Raw genomic sequence first — 18,282 nt, 5'->3', positions numbered from 1 at the left:
TTTTCTCTTAATGGTAAAGGGATGAGCAAGTCTCAACTCTCTTTTCTTAGAGAAAATATAGGCAAGAAGTGGTCACAGAAATAAAGCTGGAGAGGAGTCCTTTTTTTGGGTAGGGTCCTAGGATCCATGAAAATATCTCCAAATGGCAGATGGTCTGGAGGGAGAATCCCATGCCTCATCCTCATCTAATCGGATCATCTATCTTTTTAAACGCTATCCCAAAGGATATGTGTTTTGGCTGGATGAGACAGTGGAGGAAACCCGTTTGATTTTCTTGATGAGACTTCTCTCCCTTCAATGTAGATTCACAGAGAAATGATGGTTTAATAGAGAGATCTAAATGACCCAAAATTAACAACTTGACATTTATGGTGTTAGCTTCGTAACTACTGATAGAGAGACAACCAGAGCTAAAGCATCGGCTTTTGGGCCCTCCTTCTAGGACAATATGCTTATTTCCAAAGGAAATGCATTCTCCCATCCAGGTCACATCTTCTGGCTGTCCCAAAGCCAGCACTGGAGCTGGCAGAAGGGATTGAGGTATGATTTGTGTCATGCCTTTTTATTTGTCGGACCAGCAAATGTCGTACTTGACTCATAGAGTCAGCTTGGGGATCAAATGAGGTCATATATGTAAAACAGCAGAGTGCCTGACTTGTGACAAAGACTTAACATTTGCTAACCATTTGGAGTGGATGTCTGGTTTGGGTCTGTCTAACACTCCTATCTCCTTTGGGGAACAGTCCCCCTTCCATTCCACACTTCCTTGGTGGGCATGGTACCTTTTCTCCTGAATGCAGCAAGAGAGAGTTAGGCCCACATACAAGGACATGCAGAGATGAGAATGGGATGGACAGAGAGAGGGTCCTGGCATGTATGAGAACAGACATGGTTCCTAAATCCCAGATTCCTATAGCTCCTTTTTCAATTCTGAGTCACCTTGGGCCAAGCCAAAAAGGTGAGCAAAGAGTTTCCATTTTACTTAAGCAGCCTGAGTTGAGGTTCCATAATTTGCCATTGGTCCCATGAGGATGTGAGGGCATGATGCCATAAGTCCACGTGGCAGAAGAACCAGGTGGACAGTAATCTTTTAGGTGCCCACAACTGAGAAGTGAGAATGTTCTCAGAGCACCCCTGGGTCTTAGTCACTGACATTTCAACAGGCTGCAAAACATCTTTCACCTGCCTCTTAACTCCCCTCTGTGAGTTACATATTGTGGCTTACCACCGAAAGTGACACCTCCCTTCTGAGTCTCAAAGACAGCAAGTCAAGCCGAGAACTTGGAACTGTGCATTAGTGAGAGGAACCTCCCACTGGTTTAGATCAGGGAGGACATCCAGTGGTCTGCTCAGGTCAGTCATGCCCCAGGCCAGCAGCTGGGAGGACAGCAGAGTGGGCTCAGTGAGCAGTGAATATAACCCAGAAAATAGATGTTAATCTTAAGGGCAGTCTCTGGGCATCCTGCATCTTTGGACCCCCCGGGCTGAGTGCTGCATCAAGGAGTCTGAAGTTCTTTAAGGTCCCACTGAATGGAATGGAATCTGCCCCAGCTGGCAGCGTGTCCCTGGCTGTACCAAATGAGATTCTGTGGGGTAGGGGGAAAGGCATGAGAACTTTAGGCCCCTGAGGTCAGGGAGACACAGCCAAATAGTTCAGATACAAAGTGTCTTGGCAGGCACAGAGGGGTGTAGCAGTGAGGTGAGTGGGGGGTGGGGTGCATTTTTTGCTAGTGTGCCCAGTTTTGTTGACAAAAAAGGTAGCATCCAAGCAGGACCTCGACCAACTGGTGGGATGCAGGATGAGGAGGATGAGTGATATAGGCAAGATGTGGTCCTGCGCCAGCAACATCAGCATCATCTGGGAACTTGTTAGAAAGGCAGAGTCGCGGCCGAGCGTGGTGGCTCACGCCTGTAATCCCAGCACTTTGGGAAGCCAAGGCGAATGGATCACTAGGTCAGGAGATCAAGACCATCCTGGCTAACATGTAAACCCCGTCTCTACTAAAATACCAAAAATTAGCCAGGTGTGGTGGCATGTGCCTGTAGTTCCAGCTACTCAGGAGGCTGAGGCAGGGGAATCGCTTGAACCCAGGAGGCAGAGGTTGCAGTGGGCCTAGATTGGGCCACTGCACTCCAGCCTGGCAACACGGGACCAGGCGGGCAAGGCAGGCAGGCATCTGATTGCAGGATCCCCAATACCAGATTTTAGAATCATGCCATTTTTCCATACCATTGAGAAGCTCCTAAAAGTTTTTGAAGAAGAGTGAGTCATTCATTTATTCACTCAGCTAATATTTACCGAGCACTTGCCACGTGCCAGGCCCCACACTGGGCACCAGGATCCAACAGTCAACATACCCATATTAGCTCAGGGCAACTTTTAAGCAAGGGCTTATCTAGAGACAAGATTGCTATTGTCTGTCTTTTCCATCTGATTTGCGAATGGAACATACACCTGCTGTGCTCTCAGAAATAACTCTGCTGCTTGTCTGACAGAAGCACTTCAGTTGAGCATTTATGGAAGTTTCTAACAATGATGATGTGAATGGATGGCAGAAAGCAGGCGCGTGCGCACACACAGTTTTGAAGGCCTGGGGGCCAGTGGGAGAACGCATTTTCTTTCGGGTCTGTGTTGCTTGCCAGGGAGTTGCTGTTCTCATGCAGCATCTTAAGATGGCCCTGCCAGCCCTTGGCTTTTGCTTTGTGAGGGTCAATGGACTTCAGGTGTTTCTGCGTTGATCTAACAGTTTTCAGGAAGCCGTGGGCCGGGAGGGTGGGGTGAGCGAGGGGAGGAGTGGGGAAGGGAAGGAGGAAGGCTGTGGGTAGCTTCTCTTCTGTTCTCACATGACAGCTCTGATGAAATTAGAGTGTGATCTCAAAGACAAGCTGGTCTTTTCATCTGAATTAACTGAAATAGGCCAATGTGCTCTTCTAGAAGATCAAACATACCCAGGACAATGTTCAACCCACTTTCTTTGTCCCAGTTTTCGACAAAAACCAAACTGGGGAAAAGAACGGGGAGGCTGGAGAGCCTGCTGGGTCTCCTTCTCTGGCCACACGGCTCCTCTTGGGCTCTGGGCAGGCTGAGCTTGGCGGGCATTGCCCTCTGCTGGGGCAGGTCAGGAGAAATGAGCTAAGGCCAGGGATGGTCCTATCAGGTGGCGGAGGACAGGATTTGGAGGAGTCCCAGGGCTATTACAGATTGAGATTTAGCACTCTGGCCTCTGAGAAAACAGCCGGGTTTCTGATCTGCCCAAGCCCTCTGCCTCTCCTGTCAGGGGCCTTCTCAGCATCCCCTGAAGATTCCAATTCTTCTCCTACTCCAGTCTATTCCCTTCTTTCTCTGAATGGTCCATAGCTTATCCCAGTTCTATGGGCAGAGGGGAAAGAAACAAGGGAGAGCTGAGAAATTTCTCCCGCCCAGCACAGTCGGTATCACAAGCTCTGTGTCCAGTTTCCTCGTCCTATATTTGGCAACACGACAGCAGCCTTTCCGACTGATGCGAGCCCCTGTTCTCTTCACTCCCTGGGGATTGTTGATAGGCGGCCAGCATTTCAGTAGGCAGCGCATCATCAGCCCTACCACGGATCTTATTTTAAACTAATTACATTACTGAAGGGTGGGTAGGAGGGAGGAGAGGGGGTAATTATAATCGGGGAAATTTTTTTTAAAGGCCTAGTTTCAAAAATCTCAGACTTAATTTAGTAAATTTCAATTACAGAGAGTTACTAAGCTGAAGATCATTTGCATTACATCCTTAATTACTACTTCATTTGTATCTGAGATCATCAATAGAGATTCTTGGGAATGTGTACTTGGAATAAGTGATTGATCCTAATGAGACCTTTGTTCCTCCCCAGCCTCACTTAGGAAGCTATTTCTTCCCTTTTGGAGAGGCATAGAGTTTGCCAAGCCAGGTGGAGACACCCTCAATTAGAAATGGAGCCTGAGGTTTTCAAACCGACTTTGCCAGAGGCTGCCAGATTCAAGCTCTGTCCTCCTGATGTTCCCCATCAGGCATTAATTGCTCTCCCCTGAATGCATTAGCGCTGCCAGACTATTACAGATGATTAGTCTCTGTGCCCAGCTACAAACGTCCATCTTTCTTAGTTGACAGCAGAGGAAATAGCCTTTTAGGATCTTCCCCTTGCATAGGATGGATGCCATCCTGGACCTTCCTGCTTCTGCGTTTCCCGACACCTTTAAAGAAACTGCATCCAGCAGTCCTGGCCACTGGGTCTTTATTGGAAAAGCTGTTTTCCAAGATGATTTAATTCTGAAAACAAAATGAAAAGCCCACAAGAACTGAAGACTGTATGTTTGTGCATGTGAATCTGTATTAAGATCCCTTTTATAGAAGGAGACAGACTCCTTTTGGGGAGGAGGGAGAGGTAGGGAAAGGAGGAAGTGAGTAAAGGCCCTCTCAGCTAAATCCTGCATGCCCATAGTTCCTTCATTGTATGGAACCTCACACCCTTCAGGGCTTTCCGAGAGCTCGTTCATCTGTTAGCTCACAGGTAAGAGAATCACTGTCCTCGTTCTCTGAGTGAAGAAACTGATGCTCACGGTAGTTAAGTGACTTTGCCCAAAATCACTGAGCTGAGGAGTGACAGAGTGGGGACTTCAGTCCCAGTCTCTTCATTCTGTGCTCCTCCCATACCCCCAAACCACCTCCATGGTCTGCCAGCAGCCTGAACATTTACCCATTTATGGAGGTCAGGGTGTGGGTCCCACTGCAGCCTGCTGCCCCATTTAAACTTTATTTCTGTACGTTTAAGCAAACCATTTTATTCAGAGGCATCCAGAGAGTGGCCTTACTTAACCTTCTTCTGGAGGCGTGTCTATTTGGTGGAGAATGGTGAAGGGGCCTGGAGAGAAGGGAAGGGAGGAGCCAGTAGGGAATTTTCACAGTTTTCCACCAGATGAGGCCAAAGCCCAGGAATCAGACAAATCCATGATTCTCCTGCCTTTCTGCACAGTTGCCAAATCCCTGCTCTTTGCTCTCATTATTCCTCCGGGGTGGCTTCCAAGCATGGAGAAGTGTAGGCTGAGGAAGTGTCTGTGTTGAGGGAGGGCAGATGCTATGAGGAGAGAGGTGTTTACACCATGCGTCCAGCCAGGTCTTGGGGTCATAGGGACCGGCCCAGAGCAGGAAGTGTTCTCCGAGCTAGAAGCCCTCTAGTTCAGAGGTTCTTTGTCTCCTCAAAACCTCCTGGATATATTGTAGCATCCTCTGCAATAGCCACTACCCCTAGCAGTGCAGATGGAATACTGTAGTGAAATGAACAAATTTTTTGGAGCTCAGTAACTCTGGGTTCAAATCCCACTTCCGCTTATGAGCTGAAAGATCTTGAGTGTCCTGTAACCTCCCTAAAGATCGGTTGAGATTACCAATATCCACTGTACTGGCTGTTCTGAGGTTTAAATGAATCACGTTAAACAAATAGCAAATGGTAGCTTGAATGAGTAGGCTGTTAGGGGGCAGCCAGGCAGTGGCAGGACAAGAAAGGAGGGCTGCTTGTCCTGCAGACAGTGGCAAGGAGCAGGAGCGGATTCCACAATGAAACGGCTTCGAGGGCTTTTCTATGCTGGCTCTGGGAGAGCGCTGAGAAACTAGTTTGAAAAGCACAGAAGTCATAAAATAGCACCAGCATTTTTTTTCTAGTGTGAGCAAAAATATTCATGCAGACAAATCCAAGCCAATCTCCTGGGACTAAGACTCTAAATATTACTTGTGAGTCACCCCAGCTTCCTTCCAAGAGAAAGAGTCCCCCATCTCCTCACCCAACACCCCTGTCCGTGACACATTAAGATTGTAGCTTTTCGGCTTCTCCCACCAAACTCTCAGTCCTTCATCGTGGGCATGAGGACAGCCCTGTGTGCAGAAAACGTGTTTCTCCATTTCAGTCTCTCTCTTGGTTAAAGCCAATTTCCAAAAAAACAAAACCATCTCTTCAGAGCAAGACCCACGTCAAGCTCCACAGCAGGCACTAGGTGGCGCTAGATCCCATGTTATTAAGGCCACTCCAAAGCTGCACCCTTTTCTGGAAAAGTGTTTCTGTTGTGAGATCTTCTCTTTCCCAGAGACCTGAGACCACCTCAGTTTATACCACAACCTTAAAGCGCCACCAGAAGATCGCATACTATCTCAGGAGCCCCGGCTTTGCTGCTAACCTAGTCCTTTTCAGGATGTGGCTGTAGAAGGAGTTTCTAGACCCGAGGCTGGAGACCCCAAGTCCTTTGCTGAACTGTAAATAATATTAGGAACAAGTAGCCCATTTCAACTTCTGCTCTGCCCTGAGGCGCAGGAAGGAAAACAATTTTTTTCGTTAGGAGGAGATGAGGAAAAAAAGAGGCAGATCCTAGAATCTCCTTTGTGAAGCCAAGCATCTTCCCTGCCCTACCCGGCAGAATGGAGGCCCACCCCGACCTCAGGTCATTTCCTTCCAGGGCCTTCCAGCCCCCTCTCAGGGTGAAACATGATCCTCAGTGCCCCTCTGGAGGTAAGCTGTAGGTTCTTTTTTTCTTCAGGGATCTGAGCTGAGGTTGCCCTGAAATGCCTGTTTAATTTCATTGCTGAGAGTACACCTTCACATTATTTCGAGAGCTCCCTATTGCTGTGACCCCAAAGCACTTATGAACAATAGCAGCAACTGGCAGTTATAAAGCTATTTACAGTTTTCTAAGCATTCAGAGCACTCTTTATGCCTGAAGAGGCAGGCGAGTTGCATTTTCTGTTTGCAGATACAGTGACTGACACCCCAGGGTCTCATTGGAACTGCTGGCACTGATATCTCTCGGAGATGATGATGATCATTGTTGCTTATTATAATTTTCACTGTTACGTTCCCTTTGATGGGTAAGAGGCCAAACAGAACACATGCTTAAAGACACAGCTTTTGATTAGTGGGTTTCCTGTTGGCTGAGTCTATCTGGGCTAATGTGGAGAACCACTGAAAGGAGGTGAATGCCCTGAGCAGACCTTTACTTTCTTGGCCATAGGAGAGTTTACTGCAGCAAGAAGCCGGGCTCCACAGAGTGAAAGGCAGGTGTGTGGGGAAGGATTCCTCACCCCTTCCATCATGTGAAGACCTAGGGAGACAATGGCCATCTATGAACCAGGAGTCAGGCCCTCCCAAGGCCTGATGCTGGCACTTTAATCTTGGACTTCCAGCCTCCAGAACTGTGAGAAATGAGTGCCTGCTGTTTAAACCCCCCAGTCTGTGCTATTTTTGTTAGAGCGGTTTGAACGGACTAAGACAGAAATTGGCATGCCTCTGTGATGTCGCAGACATTTAAGCCCTCGAAGATCTTATGGTGCAATGTAGTTGAGGCAAGCACAGTATATATAAATAAAAAGAAAATGGATGACTCAGAGAAGTCCTAGCAAGAGTCTAGAAACCCAATATCCTAGCTTGGCTGTGCAGAGGTTCTCTTTAGGGCAAAGAGGAGGGAAGGAGTTGGAAGGGACTGGGAGGAGGTGGGAGGAAAGGCCCTGTAAATGTATTCCTGTTAGGAATACCTGGTGGCCTTTGCTGGGCTTTACTTTTTGCATAAGAAGGGGGTTTCCCCAAGCTGACATCCAGGCTCTAGATGTCCAGCTGCGGTATAATCAAAGGCTTTGGGCACCAAGTGCCTGGCTGATGTTTTGCACCTACCGAATTCTCTTAAGTCCATTGTTGCCAGGCACTGACTGCCTTGAGCGTTGTTGAGGTCACTACAGAGACAGCCTGTCCCATGGCCCATGAAGTCAGAGAGAGGTCATCTAGGAACCGGTGGGCTTCACCTTCTAGCTCACATCCCCACAAGGTTCTGCTTCTTGGGTCCTCAGAGGCTTGGATGAAATTCAGGCCCATCATCTCACTCCATCACAAACTCTCTCCCTTCCCTTCCACCATACTTTGGGAAAGTACTTCTCTTCCATCATATTTGCCTGAAGAGGTTTTCTTTTAAAAATAAACACAATTATTTTTTATAGGAAATGAATGTACATGTAGAAATCCAACAAAAGGATTTATAGTAAAAAATAGGTCTCCTTCCCACTCCCGTTCCCCAGCACCCAGGTTCTTTGCCCAGAGGTACCCTCTGATACTCATTGTTGACAAAAAGAGTCAAACTCTGTAAAATATTTGAAAAGATTTATTCTGAGCCAAATATGAGTGACCATGGCCCGTGACACAGCCCTCGGGAGGGCCTGAGAACATGTGCCCAGGGTGGTCAGGGCACAGCTTGGTTTTATACATTTAGGGAGATATGAGACTTCAATCAAATACAGTTAAGAAATACATTGGTTTGCTCCAGAAAGGCGGGACAATGTGAAGGTAGGGGAGTGGTAGGGGCTTCTAGCTTATAGGTAGATTTTAAAGTTTTCTGGTTGACAGTTGGCGGGGTTTATCTAAAGACCTGGGATCAATAGAAAGGAAATGTTTAGGTTAAGATAAAGGATTGTGGTGACCAAGTTGTGTTGTTCAGAAGAAGCTCTCAGCAGACTTCAGAGAGAGCACGTTGTAAAATGTTTCTTATCCCACTTAAAAGGGTGCCTGGCTCTTAGTTGATTATCTCCTGGGTCTGGAAAGAAAGAGGAAAAAGGTGGCGGAAAGGGGATTCTCCATAGAATCTCTGTAGATTCTCTATAGATTTTTCCCACAAGAGACAACCTTGCAGGGCATTTTCAAGATATGGCAAGAAAATATATTTGGGGTTTAAATATTTATATTTCCTTCCTTATTTGTTATGTGATGTTATGCCAGAGCCAGGTTGGAAAGCAGATCACCTTATATGGGGGGGGGGAGGGGGTGTTTAAATAAAAACCCCTCTACACAGTGCATGGTGGCTCATGCCAGTAATCCCAGCACTTTGGGAGGCTGAGGCAGGTGGATCCCTTGAGGTCAGGAGTTCCAGACCAGCCTGGCCAACATGGTGAAGCCCTGTCTCTGCTAAAAATATAAAAATTAGCCAGGTGTGGTAGTGCACACCTGTAATCCCAGTTACTTGGGAGGCTGAGGCCTGCTGGAACCCAGGAGGTAGAGGTTGTGGTAAGCCGAGATCACAGCACTGCACTCCAGCCTGGGCAACAGAGTGAGACTCCGTCTCAAAAAACAAACAAACAAGCAAACAAAAAACCCTCTGATGAGACTTTATGGTTTGTAGGGTATGACTCCCCTGTCCCTTAGGTAGGAATTTGGGGAAGACAAAAAAGTCAGAGTTTAGATCTCCCTTTTCTTTCCCTACCCACCCAAGCCTCTTCTGTCCATTCTTTTCTTGTTTCCAGAATTTTGTTTTTTAAGGAAACGGATCCTGTTGCTCCTTAGTGTCCTTAGGACATGCAAAATGCAAACTCCTTAGGCCAGAATACAGGTGCTTTCTGATCAGGCCATGCAGACACCTCCAGCCTCATTGCCCCCAAAGTCAGGCCCAACAACTTTTTAGTGACATGCATCTGTGCTCTTATTTACCACTGTGTATTTTTATTTTTTTTTTCCTGGCCTAGATATTTTTTATATTGTGATAAAATATATATAACATAAAATTTGCCATTTTAACCATTTTTAAGTATACAGTTCTGTAGCATTAAGTACGTTCACACTGTTGTACAACTATCACCACCATCCATCTTCAGAACTTTTTCTCCGACTGAAGCTCTGTACCCTCTAACTTTCCATTCCCTTTTCTCCCCAACCCCTGACAACTACCATTCTACTTTCTGTCTTTATTATCTCATTACTCCAGGTGCCTCATGTAAGTGGAATCATAAAATATTTGTCCTTTTGTGATTGACATTACTAAGCATGAAATCCTCAAGGTTCACTCATGTCAGAATTTCCTTCTCTTTTAAGGCTAAACAATATTTCATTGTATGTATAGTTTTAAAAATAATTATTAATATACTTCATACACACACATTTTTGTTCTTTCTGTGTTTCATGTTCACCAATCTCATTCCCCCAGAGATAGTCACTGCTTACTAATTTCTTGTATTTCCTTCCAGATAAGTTTTATGCATATTATAATAAAATATAAATATATCCCGCCTTTTAATCCAAATGATAACATGAAATTTATACTTTACTTATCTGCATGTTTAAAATTTAGTAATATAGCCTGGAAACCTTTCTGTAGCAATACATACAGAGTTTTTAAAATTGTTTTTTGTAGCTGTGTATTCAACTGCACAGATATACTCCAATCCAGCAAAATTTTCTGTAAAGGGCCAAATAGTAAATATTTTAGGATTTGTGGGACAGCGAGTGTCTTAGGAAACTGCTTAGTTCTCTGTTAAGGTGCAAAAGAAGTCGGAGACCATGTGTAAACACAGGGGCATCGCTGTGTTCCAGTAAAACTTTATTCATAGACTCTGATTTTAGAATTTTATATAATGTTCATGTGTCACAAAATATAATTCTCTTTGATTTTTTTGAACCATTTAAACATGTTAAAACTATTTTTCCCTTGAAAGTCCTACAGTAAAAGGCAGAAGGCCAGATTTGGGCCTGATGGTAGTTTGCCAACCTCTGATTTGTTTAACCAGTTTAATTGTTAATAACCAGTTAGTAACCAGTTAATAACCATTTAAATTGTTTCTAATCGTTTGCTGCCATTTATAATCTTATATATATGGCACTTCATATGCATGCAGATATATGTATCTGTGGAGTAAGCTCTAAAAAGTGAGATGGCTGGGTTAGATGATATATGCATTTGCTATTTTGGTAAATATTGCTAAATCGCCCTCCTAGGGGCTGTACTAGTTGACATACCCACCAGCAATATATGGAAATGTCTATGTATTTTCAAATTTGGGTTTTTGCAAATCTGAGAGATTAAAAAAAAAAAGGACATGTCAGTAATTTTAATTTGCATTTTTCTTATCATGAAGAGGTTGAACATCTTTTCATATGTTTAACAGTCATTTTATTTATTTTCATTGTTTTCTATAAGCCACTTTTCACAGACTTTGCTCATATTTTTATTGGTCTTTTCTTTAGAGGTCTTTCTTTAGAGGTTTATGTATCTTTATAATTTAAAGAAATTAGCCCTTTGTCTGCTGAGTTGCATGTATCCTTTACAGATTTGTATTTGTTTTGACTTTGCTTATATACAGGTCTGATTTTGTTTGTTTCACATGCAAGAGCTTAAAAAGTTTTTTTCAACTTTTATTAGTTGACTTAATCAATTTCCTATTTTATAGTTCCTGGTTTGTGAGTCAGGATTAGGAAAGACTTTCTCACTCTAAGATTATGAAAGATTTATCCCACATTTTCTCTTGGTACTTGTGTGGTTTTATTGTTTACCTTTAAATGTTTAATCCATGTGGAATTTATTCTGCTATATGGTGTGAGGTATCACTCCAGCTTAATGTTTTTCGAGATGGCTACCCAGGAATTTCAGCACCACATATTGGATTCTCACTGGATTTGAAATGCTCCCTTTATCATATGCTAAATTCCTGTATATATTTATATTCTTAAACTGTTCTATTGGTCTCTCTATCTATTCATGTGCTAGTACTATGAAGTACTAATTGTCAAAGTACTATAATATGTTTTTATGTTTGTTGTTCTAGTCCAGGGTTTCTCAACATCTTGGGCCAGATATAATTATTTGTTATGGGGGACTATCTTGTGCACTGTAGGATGTTTAGCAGCATCCCTGACCTCTACCTATTAGATGCCAGTAGCAGACACTTGCACACACACGCTCATACATGCACACACAAACAACTGTGAAAAGCAAACAGAAAGTCTCCAGTTGCTGCCAAATGTCACTTGGGGTCAAAATTACCCAGTTGGTCTAGTCATTCATCACTGTCTTTTTTCACAGCTTCCTGTTTGTTTACTTCAGCCCGTGTGTTTGCACATGTTGTTCCCTGTACCTGGAATGTCCTCCTCTTACTTTCTCATCAGAGATCGGCTCAGGCACTGTCTCCCAGGAAGCCTTCTCATGTCACCCTGTGTATTAGTTCATTCTCATGCTGCTATAAGAACATACCCAAGAATGGGTAATTTATTTAAAAAAGAGAATTAATTGACTTACAGTTTCACGTGGCTGGGGAGGCCTCAGGAAACTTACAGTCAGGCAGAAAGGGAAGCAAACATGGCCCTCTTCACATGGTGGCAGGAGAGATAAGTACAATGTGAAGAGGGGAAAAGTCCCTTATAAAACCATCAGATCTCATGAGAACTCACTCAGTATCACAAGAACAGCATGGTGGAAACCATTTCCATGATTCAATTATCTCCCACCAGGTCCCTCCCATGACACATGGGGCTTATGGGAAATACAATTCAAGATGAGATTTGGGTGGGGACACAAAGCCAACCATATCACCCTGCTCCATCGTGTGCCCTGCCCAAGCCGGGTGCTAATCCCCCTCATCCTCTATGGAAATGAGCCCTTTGCTTGTCTCTCACCCCTCACCAGGGGTCTCATTCATGTCTTTATCTCCAGCCTCTGGCTGAGCCTGGCACAGGGCAGGCGCTCTGTCAGTATTCTTGGATGAAAGGATGAATAAATATTTCTTTGACCCATCTCCCACTAACAGCCAGATGTTCAGTCAAAGAAGACATGGGTAAAGGATGAAATGTTAACTCTTGTCCAGAGTGAAGCCTGGTGCCGAGAAGCAACAGGAAGTGGGGAGAGTCTAGCATGTGTTGAGTGCCTGCTCCGTGCCAAGCATGGTAGTAGATGAGATGTCCTCAATCTCCTGTTCCAAATCTCTGCTGTCCACAGCTATCAGAATGCACTCAGATGCTTAGAAGCAGGAAAGCAAGGAGAGCTGGGGAGTACCAAAGAGCCTCTGTAGCTTCCTGGGAAAGCAGGATAAACAGTGTTGAGAGCATGAGCCCTGGAGTCGGACAGCTTAGGTCAGATCCCTACTCTATCTACTTACCAGGTATTTAACCTCCTTAAGTCTCAGTTTCTTCATTAGTAAAAAGGGGATAATAAGAGTACCCACCTCGGAGGGCTTCTGTAAGAACCTAAAGCATTAATATTCTACTGAGACATAGTAAACATTCAACATATGGCAGGTTCTTAATATTATTTCCTATCCTCAAACTGCCTGAGATTTTTTTTCTAGCTGAGCATTGGTTTAAAAGTCCCTGAGACTATGGTAGACCCACGGTGGGATTGTTTTTCCAGGGCTCCTTGCAAGCAACTAGAAGAACTCCAGCAGAAGCATCCTCCGGGAGCAGCAGGGCCTCCTTGGGTGGGTTGTTTGTGATCAGACAGGTCCTCCTGGTTCCCTCCACCCTGAGAGCATTGGAGAGAAAAGAGCAAAATGAAGTGATCATCCTGAGGTACAGGCCATACTGAACACTGTGAAATAATGATGGGGTTTGGGGTCCTCTTTGGCACTGACTGAAGTTTTTCCTAAGCCCATGGGCTTAGGGGCCAGAAAAGCACCAGGTACTGTGTTCACTACAACCCCTTCAGGGGTGTCTCTACCCCAAGCCTTCACCTGCCCCATATAATCTGCACTTGATGGCCCAGAGCAGCCTTCCTCTGACTGTTCTCATCAAGTGGCTGTAACCACAGTGCTCACCCGAGGCACACTGGGGGAAATTCAAACGTCTCCTGCCCTTTTCCTAAAATACTCATGACCATCAAACACTATTTTTTCCAGTATGTCTTGTGGAAGGGGGTGTTACTGAGTATTAAGCAAAAAACTTTATTTTTGTATATTCAGACTTATGGAATAAGTTTAGGAAATACTAAGTTAAAAGGGTTAAAGTGTTGGTTTTTCAACTGCAGGACTTCTCAGACTCTTTGAGATGCTGATGTACACAAGGGGTATGGGCTGCATGTTTCTATCTGCTAAGTTGACATAGAACCCTAGATAGAGCATCTCACAAGACCAGTGGTCCGTGGAACCCAGCTTAGAAAACACTGCCCCAAAGAAGTCTCCTGAGAAAAGTGTATTGCTGTTGATCTTTCAGCCTTTGTCACCGCTGTCCTTCCCCTAAAGGGCTTGCCTTCAGTCTCTCTACCCATCCTGGTTCCCCCAGTGCTTTGGATCCAGGACAGACACACTCTGCTCCTAGTAAGCATTTCATAGTCAGCCCCAGCCCAGACCTCTCCTTATCATTCTTTCATTCATCACATATTTTTTGAGCACTTACTTTCTTCCAGGCACTGTGCTAGGAGATATAGTGGCAACCAAGGAACATCCCAGTAGGAAACAGACAGGTAAGTAGATGGGTTTAGTAGAGTGTGAGAAGTACAACACAAACACCCAAGGACAGTTCCAGATTGAGTCTTGGACAGTCGGAAAGGGGAAATAAATGGCATCTTTTCTTTCATTTCCACACTTAGCGATTTTTCTCTATTGGTTTGTCATTTATTCATTTAATCACCAAGCATTTATTATGTGCTGGGCACCGTGCAGAGACAGTAATAAGACTTGACTTGGGGATGATAAGAAATCACTGAAGGGATTTTAAGCAGAGAAAAGACATGATCTATTTACATTGATAGATGTCACTTGGATTGTAGGAAAAGTGGACTGGCCGGGGCAGGGCTTGAGGCAGGAAGCCAGCTGGGAGACCACTGCATGAACCCAGATGAAAATGAGGACCTGGGCTAGGGAAGTAGCAGGAAAAATGGATTTTGACAGATATCTAGGACAGAGCCAACAGGAATTGGACAGCAATGGGATGTGGGGCAATGGGAGGGAAGAGTTTAGGATGATGTCCTTTCTCCCATCCTCCTTACGTCCCACCCCCACTCCTGTTTCTGGTGAAATATTCAAACCGGAGTGGGGGTGGGACATAAGGAGGATAGAGGACACAGGAAGAAGGGCAGGTTACAGGGATCAGCATACGAGGGGAAGATAATGTGTTCAATTTTAGACATGCTGAGCTCATGATTCCAATTCCTTTAGACATTCCAGTGGAGATACCTGGCAGGCTGATTTTTCTCATGAGAGAAATCATGTCTGGAAATACAGATCTGAGAAGCAGCAGCAACGTATGGGTGGCCACCAAAGCCGTGGACTCAGTCAGCACCATTAAACCAGAGTGGTGGGCAAGATGGGTGACAAGGACCCCCCCTGCATCAGGTGGGTGACAAAAGAAGAATCAGTGTTGCAGCATGGGAAGGACTGCCCAGAGAGAAAGGCAGTGAACCAGGAGAGGATCTAGAAAAAGGACACTTGGCAATGAGAGCTTGGAGCGGGCCTCTGTATCAGGGGAGGGGTGGCTTTGACTGGCAGATACACCTGTCTAGTCCAGGTGGAGGGTATGAAAACTCGAGGGAAAGAGAGGGGCAGCAGGACATCCCTCTTTTTCTAAAACGGGCTTTCTCTTAGGCTTAGCCTTCTAACTGATCTGCCCCACTATCCTCAACCCACTCTCCACTTCATAGCCAGATGGGTCTTTTCAAAACACATCTCTGATCATGTCACCCCCTCTTCTCCAGCTCTATTAAAAACCTTTTGATATTTCTATGGCTCTTAGCATGTGGACCAAACTCCTACCTGACCTGGACTCTACTTCCTTCTCCAGGTGCACCTTGTGCCAGACTCTCTTGCTCTCTCCCCTGCAGCCGCCTGGCCTCCATTCAGCCTCACAGACTCATTGCATGGGTCTTGCATTGTTGCTCTCAGAGCAATGTCCACCCTTCCCGTCCCCCGGCTCCCCTTTCTGCTCTGTGTCACTGGAGGCTGTTCCAGGCTCCAGAGCCAACTGCCTTCCAGTGAAGTTCAGCCAGTGGGGAGTGGGGGAGGGCAAAAGATATTGGCGGTGAAAGGAAGGGAGAAGCCAGAGTATCTCTCCTCCTGCTTCTCTTCCTCAGGAGTCTCTTCTGTGGCTGCAGTTCCCACTACACAACCATCTCTCTGTGATCCCTGCTACCCATCTTGGCAGGCCCCTCTTAGTTCCAGCTTATCTTGTCTCAGGCTCCAGAAACTGTTTCTTTCCTTGTTTTCCAGCTTCCAGGGTGGTGCTATGGTTTGAATTGTGTCTCCCCTGCAAGTTCATGTGTTGAAGTTCTAACCCCCAGTACTTTAGAGCGTGACCTTATTTAGGGTAGTGGTCTTTATAGAGGTAGCCAAATTAAAGCAAGGTCATTAGGGTGGACCCTAATCCAATATGAATGGTGTCCTTATTAAAAGGGGAAGTTTGGACAGAGATAGACACACATAGAGGGAAGACGATGTGAAGAGACATAGATGAAAATGGTCATCTACAAGTCAAGAAAAGAGGCCTGGAACAGATCCTTCCCTCACTGACCTCAAAAGGAACTACCCCTGCTGACGCCTTCATTTTGGACTTCCAGCCTTCAGAACTCTGAGACAGTAACTTTCTGCATGAAGCCACCCAGTCTGTGGCACTTTGTTACTGCAGCCCTAGCAGACAAATACAGTAGTCCCAGCTTCCTGGAGTTGCTACTCTCAGGGTTCCCCTGGGAGCTCTTTCAACTCCTCTGACTCCCCATATGAAATTCCCTCTATCAAATCACCTAGAGCAGGTTTTGCTTTCCTGGCTGGGTCCTGACTAATATGCCTACCATGATCCTTTCTGCCACAGAGGACATAGTGTTTCCTCTGCCTGGTATTTTCCCCCCTCTCATCTTTACCTAATGAACTTTACCTAGTGAATTCATCTAGGTCATGGGTAAATGTCACTTCCTCAAGAAGGCCTACCCCTGAATAGTTATTACCAGCTCTTATGACTCCAAGCACCACCACTCACACAGTTTTGATTTTATATCTGTGTGTGTTTATTAGTTAATGTTTTCTCCCCAGTCCTTGAGGAAAGGTGGTCTTTTTTTTTCTTACCACTTATCCCCAGAGCCTAGCATGATGCCTATAGTAAATATTTAATACACAGTCATGTGTCACTTAACAACGGGAATACATACTGAAGAACGTGGTGTTAGGCAGTTTTGTTATGAGAACATTAGAGTATACTTACACAAACCTACATGGTGTAGCCTACTACACACCTAGACTATCTGGTCTAGCCTACTGTTCCTAGGCTACAAACACCTCCAGTGTGTTACTGTACTGAATACTTGGGCAATTGTAACATAATAGTATTTGTGCATCTAAGCACATCTAAACATGGAAAAGATACATAAAAATATGATACTATAATCTTAAGAAATCACCATTGTATATGTGGTTCCTCATTCACTGAAACATTGTTATGTGGCTCCTGACTATATATGTATTGAGTGAACAGAGGATGAGTAGTATAATTTTGTAGATAATGCTAGTATTTATTGGCCAGTAAAGTTCTAAGCATCTTACAAATATTACATTTAATCCTTTAATCCTCATAACAATTTATGGAATAAGCAATATTACCTCTATTTTACACATGAGTAAATTCACTTATGATCTCATAGCTAGTAATAATTTGAACCCAGGGACTAGTAATAATTTGAACCCAGGGACTCCAGCACCAAAGCCTGAATTCTTAATCACTTTGTATTCTGGCTTGTGCTGTTCTCCCATGTTTTAGCAAGTCCACAAATTTTGTTTGGTGCTAGCTTGCCATTATATCATGCCTTGTACCTCTTATTTGCAATGAATTGTATTTAACTTGACATGATATTACAAAACTTCCTACACAGAATGTTTTATATGCCAAATAGCACCCCAATAATATGCACCTTGAGTTTTAGCAAAAATTTGGTGACAAACCTATGAATACACAGTCCCAGGATGGTGAGGTTCCTGGGTACCTCACCATCTTTTGTGGTTCTGTGAACTCTTCCCACCTCTCTATAAATCATCCCCTCATTAAAATCCCTTCAGCTAAACCCTTTGGGTATGCCATCTTCCTTCTGAGACTCTGGTTGATACCCTGGAGCTTCCTGGGGGCTTACCCTGGCTTTCTTATGTGTTTATGGCACGTGACGTTACCATGTGACTGCAGTAGCCTGAGCTGCCTCTCCTGTGTCCGGCAGCTATTGACACCACCTTATGTATGGAGAATGCCCTGTGTGCTCAGAACACCCTAGGTACTATGGGGAGATGACCTGGACCAAGACTCTTCATATTTCGTGAGCATTACCGCTCAGAGGAAATCAATTTACACTGGCTTATTTGTGGTTTAAGAATGATCCAGCTGGGCATGTTGGCTCATGCCTGTAATCCCAGCACCTTGGGAGGCTAAGGTGGGTGGATCATTTGAGGTCAGGAGTTCGAGACCAGCCTGGCCAACATGGTGAAACCCCCACCTCTACTTCAAAAAAAAAAAAAAACAAACAAAAATTAGATAGGTGTAGTGGCAGGTGCCTAGAGTCCTAGCTACTTGGGAGGCCGAGGCAGGAGA

At 44.9% G+C, this 18,282-nt stretch overlaps 1 long non-coding RNA gene across 1 annotated transcript; it reads right to left on the bottom strand.

Moving 5' to 3' along the window:
- Positions 1–12,969: 12,969 nt before the first annotated feature.
- LOC108540802 (uncharacterized) lies at positions 12,970–15,589 on the bottom strand. The gene is made up of 2 exons (XR_001888771.1): positions 15,477–15,589; positions 12,970–13,252 (listed from the first exon to the last, which is right to left on the bottom strand). It is a non-coding gene; the product is annotated as an uncharacterized LOC108540802 (long non-coding RNA).
- Positions 15,590–18,282: the final 2,693 nt, after the last annotated feature.

Source organism: Rhinopithecus bieti, unplaced genomic scaffold (genome assembly GCF_001698545.2).
Source record: "Rhinopithecus bieti isolate Rb0 unplaced genomic scaffold, ASM169854v2 scaffold_19018, whole genome shotgun sequence".
Classification (NCBI taxonomy): domain Eukaryota; kingdom Metazoa; phylum Chordata; class Mammalia; order Primates; family Cercopithecidae; genus Rhinopithecus; species Rhinopithecus bieti.
Note: the sequence above shows the minus strand (reverse complement) of the source record. Positions and strands in the feature narration are given on the sequence as shown.